The following is a 5,680-nucleotide window of genomic DNA, read 5'->3' as shown; positions in this document are numbered from 1 at the left end:
AGAGAGATAGGCCTTGCAACAGTGAAAAACAATTTCGCAGTATTTCCCTGCTAGGACACGTAAAACACACCAGGACATGTCCCACCTTTAACATACACTGCACCCTGCCCTTGGGCTACCTGGGGCCTGCACTAGGGGTGCCTTACATGTAGTAAAAGGGACAGTTTGGGCATGACAAGTGGGTACACTACCCAGGTCGAATTGGCAGTTTAAAACTGCACACACAGACACTGCAGTAGCAGGTCTGAGCCATGTTTACAGGGCTACTTATGTGGGTGGCACAATCAGTGCTGCAGGTCCACTAGTAGCATTTGATTTACAGACCCTAGGCACCTCTAGTGCACTTTACTAGGGACTTACTAGTAAATCAAATATACCAATCATGGATAAACCAATCACCAATACAATTTACACATGGAGCACTTGCACTTTAGCACAGATCAGCAGTGGTAAAGTGCACAGAGACAATAAACGAGGAAAAACAGATCTGAAAAAAATAAGGCGGGAGAAGGGAAAACGTTTGGCGATAACCCTGCAAAAAAGGGCCATTTCCAACACAACCTCCTCCCAGCCTATAGCGAGGGTAGGCCAATCAATACCTTGCTGAACTTCCCTGCTCAGGACGATAGAACCTGGACAGTGGCCCACTACTGCAGGGGCTCTTGCCAGTTCTTCGCCTCACAGAACCCAGGTGGATCCCTCAGTCAGCACTTTCAGGGCACATTGGACTAACCCTGGGGGAACCCTTCTCCTCATCTGAAGACTCCATCTGTGCAGCACCTAACCTTACCTTACTCACAGATGTTTCCTAGTAGGCAGGCATACCACCATGGCCAACAGTATGATGTTGCCCCTCCCCACCACCCTAGGGTCAGACTTCTGTTCCTCTCCCAGGGAAACCCATGTCACGCCCGTCACTATCACTCGTTTGTGGGCTTGTTTTTCAAAAATCACTTGATGTCACTGGTAAATGCTTTACGTTTGTTCTGCCCGAGGTTGTTTTTGTCACGCCTTGCAGACTGCCCGTTACATGGATTACTGCATGATTGCTGATATATTTCAGCGTGAGCAAACAATTTCTTTTGTCTCCCCTTCATGCAGCATGGTGGCTATGGTGCTCACAGCACAAACAGGCACAACAGCGTGAACTCGATCGGCAGAACTGGAGTGCTGGTCACATTGTTCACAGTTACCTAATTAGTCATTTCTTGTTGCTCTCCCCTTCAAACATTTGAAATTGGTGAATGCTTTACGTAAAACAGAAATCCTCAAAGCAAAAGTAGCTCGCTGTTAGAAATGGGGTTTTTGGTTGGCAGTCAGGTTACCCCCTGTCCAAGCAAAAGCCCTCACTCTAGTCAGGGTAAGTCACACACAATCCAAGATTATCCTGTGCCCACCCTCTGGTAGCTTGGCACGAGCAGTCAGGCTTAACTTAGAAGGCAATGTGTAAAGTATTTGTGCAATAAATCATACAATACCACCACATAGCACCACAAAAATACACCACACAGTGTTTAGTAAAATATATAATATTTATCAGGATAATTGTAGGTCAAAAAGAATAAAGTTTGCAATAGGAAATTGTAGAGATATCACTGAAAAGTGATATAAAGTGTCTTAAGTCTTTAGAATATAAACAAAGTCTCTTTCAAGCACAAGTAGCTGGTTTAGAGTGGAAAAATCTCCTCAGAGGGCCACAAAAGGAGAGGTGCGTGGAAAAAGAGTGTGTGCGTCGATTTCTCCCCAGCACACACGGACTTGCGTCGTTATTTTCCACGCGGGGAAGTCGTGCGTCGTTTTCCGGCACGCGGACAGTCTCTTTTCGTGGATCGCGGGGATTACCAGATGTCCCGGGTCTGTGCGTGGATTTTCCTGCTTGTTTTCCGGCTGCGCGTCGTTCTGCGGGGCTGCGCGTCGAAATTACGATCTCACGGCAGGCGTCGCGTCGATTTCTCCTCTAGAGGTCGGGCGGCGTTGTCCTTGCAAAGCCGTACGTTGGATTTTCGGTTGTCCCAAGAGCGTTGCGTCGATCAGCGTCGGTGTGCGGCGTTTTTCTCGCCGCGGAACAAGCTGTGCGTCGAAATTTTCGGCGCACAGAGCGTCCAAGTGAAAGAGAGAAGTCTTTTTGGTCCTGAGACTTCAGGGAACAGGAGGCAAGCTCTATCCAAGCCCTTGGAGAGCACTTTCACAGCCAGACAAGAGTTCAGCAAGGCAGCAGGCCAACAGCAAGGCAGCAGTCCTTTGTAGAAAGCAGACAGGTGAGTCCTTTGAGCAGCCAGGCAGGTCTTCTTGGCAGGATGTAGTTTCTGGTTCAGGTTTCTTCTCCAGCAAGTGTCTGATGAGGTAGAGCAGAGGCCCTGTTTTATACCCACATGTGCCTTTGAAGTGGGGGAGACTTCAAAGAGTGGCTAAGAAGTGCACCAGGTCCCCTTTCAGTTCAATCCTGTCTGCCAGGGTCCCAGTAGGGGGTGTGGCAGTCCTTTGTGTGAGAGCAGGCCCTCCACCCTCCCAGCCCAGGAAGACCCATTCAAAATGCAGATGTGTGCAAGTGAGGCTGAGTACCCTGTGTTTGGGGTGTGTCTGAGTGAATGCACAAGGAGCTGTCAACCAAGGCCAGCCAGACGTGGATTGTAAGGCACAGAAGGATTTAAGTGCAAAGAAATGCTCACTTTCTAAAAGTGGCATTTCTAGAATAGTAATATTAAATCCGACTTTACCAGTCAGCAGGATTTTGTATTACCATTCTGGCCATACTAAATATGACCTTCCTGCTCCTTTCAGATCAGAAGCTGACACTTCAACAGTGTATGAGGGCAGCCCCAATGTTAGCCTATGAAGGGAGCAGGCCTCACAGTAGTGTAAAAACGAATTTAGGAGTTTTACACTACCAGGACATATAACTACACAGGTACATGTCCTGCCTTTTACCTACACAGCACCCTGCTCTAGGGGTTACCTAGGGCACACATTAAGGGTGACTTATATGTAGAAAAAGGGGAGTTCTAGGCTTGGCAAGTACTTTTAAATGCCAAGTCGAGGTGGCAGTGAAACTGCACACACAGGCCTTGTAAGGGCAAGCCTGAGACAAGGTTAAGGGGGCTACTTAAGTGGGTGGCACAACCAGTGCTGCAGGTCCACTAGTAGCATTTAATCTACAGGCCCTAGGCACATGTAGTGCACATTACTAGGGACTTATAAGTCGATTAAATAGTCCAATCAGGTATGATCCAAAGTTACCATGTTTAAAGGGAGAGAGCATATGTACTTTAGCACTGGTTAGCAGTGGTAAAGTGCGCAGAGTCTAAAAACCAGCAAAAATGAGGTCAGAAAAAGAAAAGGAGGAAGGCAAAAAGTTTGGGGATGACCCTGTCAAAAAGCCAGGTCCAACACTCGCCTGCTGCAGGGAATTACTTTTACAAAACATTTTTGCTGGTAACTCAGCCTGTGGTGGTCCTAGGACAATGGCTAGCTTAGCTTGTGTTTTAAGGGCCTTATTTGTAATATCATTATCATAGGTCTCTTACCCCTAAATATATACGACACTGTTCCCTCTAGGGGTTAAATATATGGTTACACTGCATTATTTATTGCCATTTTCTCTGTGTGGTTCTGCATTCTAGGGGCTAACTAGATAGTTCATGACCATGTTTCTTACAAATGTGATTTTTATTGTGGTGTCCTCTAGGGGCTGTACTTAACATTAGTCACATCAACATATTAAAATAATCACAGCATGGAAAATTGTCCCATAATGCTTTACAGGGCATTCCTTTTACAAAACAGTTTTGCTCATACCTCAGACTGTGGTGGTCCTAAGACAATGGGACCACCTTCAAAACATTGGCCACACTGTGCTCTCTTTATATATCATCTCTAGGTCCCCACACTATGTTATAGGGGACTCCAAAATAATAACCCCTACCACCATTCATTATCTTTTTAAGTTTTCTCATGGCTGGAACTTTTGTTTAACAGCTGGAGACGTTGTGTTTTGTGGACCTTGTTTGTAATATTGCAATAGTTCTGCTAGTCATGAAAATGTGTAATGAACTATGCCTTCTAGGGGATAACAAATGCTTGCATTGCATTACTTTCCCCCATTCTTTTTTCATGTAGTTAGCTCTCTAAGGGCTGACTGTATGGTTACATGACCATGTTTCTTCCAAATGCTATTTGTATTGTGGTGTCCTCTAGGGGCGGTTCTGGGCATTACAGTCAACACACTTTAATATTTGCAGTACTCGGAAACTCGCCTCATAATGCTTTGCAGGGCATTACATACTGCTTTGAAGGGCATTACTTTTACAAAACATGTTTGCTCATAACTCAGCCTGTGGTGGTCCTAGGACAATTTGACCACCTTCAAAACGCTCTGTCTACATCATCTCTGGGTCCCCACACTAAGTTATTGGGGACCCCAAAATAATAACCCCTCCCACCATTCAGTGTCTTTTAAGCTTTCTAATGGCTACAACTTTTGTTTTACAGCTGAGAGAAGTGTTATTTTAAAGGCCTTGTTTGTAATATCATTGCAGTAGGCCTGCTAGCCCTATAAATGCTCTCTAGGGTCTAAGTATATGGTTACACTGCTTTGCTTTCTCGTGTTTTTTTCCATGGGTTTATCCCCTCTAGGGACTAACAATATGGTTACATTACCATGTTTCTTACAAATTATATTTTTGTTATGGTGCCCTAGGAGGGCTGTTTTGAGCATTACAGTCAAAAGTTTATTTCTGATAAAAGGTTTACATAATAATTGTATATGTTTGAATATTCTCTCCTTATTACAAATATGACAATAATTCAGGCCAACTTAACACCATTATAAACACTATGACTGTTTGAACACTATTGATATGTTTGGGTGGTATTTCTAGTTTATTTCTCCCCTATGTCTGTCTTGTGCTTTTTTGGGGGGTGGGGAACTGTGTTAGCCAGCCAGCAGCTCTGATGGTGGGGTGGTGAAAGTGGTATTCTATTGTAATTAGCATGGCAGATTTAAATGAGGATGCTAAATGGCAACATTTTCATTTTTTGCTGCAGATAGAGGAAGAAGGTAAATGGAAGTGCGTTAGTTATATGCAGGGCCACTTGAACTATATGACAGGAAAAGACGAAATTATGAGGTCGTGTTGACCAATTTATGTGGCAAGAAAAGTCCAGTTATGAATTTACAATGCCAATAGCTCTAATTGAAGCAAATGTGAGACCTATTGCACTGAAAATGCTTGTCTATAGGTTGGGTGAAAGGAGTGTTGTTTCAAGTCACTGCAGAGTTGTTTTACTCCAGATTCGTAATGTTTCACAGGATTGTCAACCACCAGCTATGCATCAACTCTGTTATATATTCATTATAAATAATGATGTGTTTAATTCTGTCCTTGGGATATATGCCACACAACAGTACTGATGGTCATAAGAAATAATTATTTTTAGCAAAGAATTATTTTTAAAAACGTTTTAGTCCCTTACGAAAATAGGCCTTAGCCGACCCTATTCATGTATCCATGGCAAGTAATGTGGTTCATGTTGGAATGATGGGGGTGGCAGAGGGAGGGGGAATTCTTCCATGCCCAAATCAAAAATGTGTAAAAAAATAATAATAATAATAATCTATTGCTTCTGTACCAAATCCTGAATTTATTACACCTGGTCATAATGAAACACTGTAAGATATATA

Source organism: Pleurodeles waltl, chromosome 11, assembly GCF_031143425.1.
Source record: "Pleurodeles waltl isolate 20211129_DDA chromosome 11, aPleWal1.hap1.20221129, whole genome shotgun sequence".
NCBI lineage: Eukaryota > Metazoa > Chordata > Amphibia > Caudata > Salamandridae > Pleurodeles > Pleurodeles waltl.
This window is presented reverse-complemented; position numbering follows the sequence as displayed.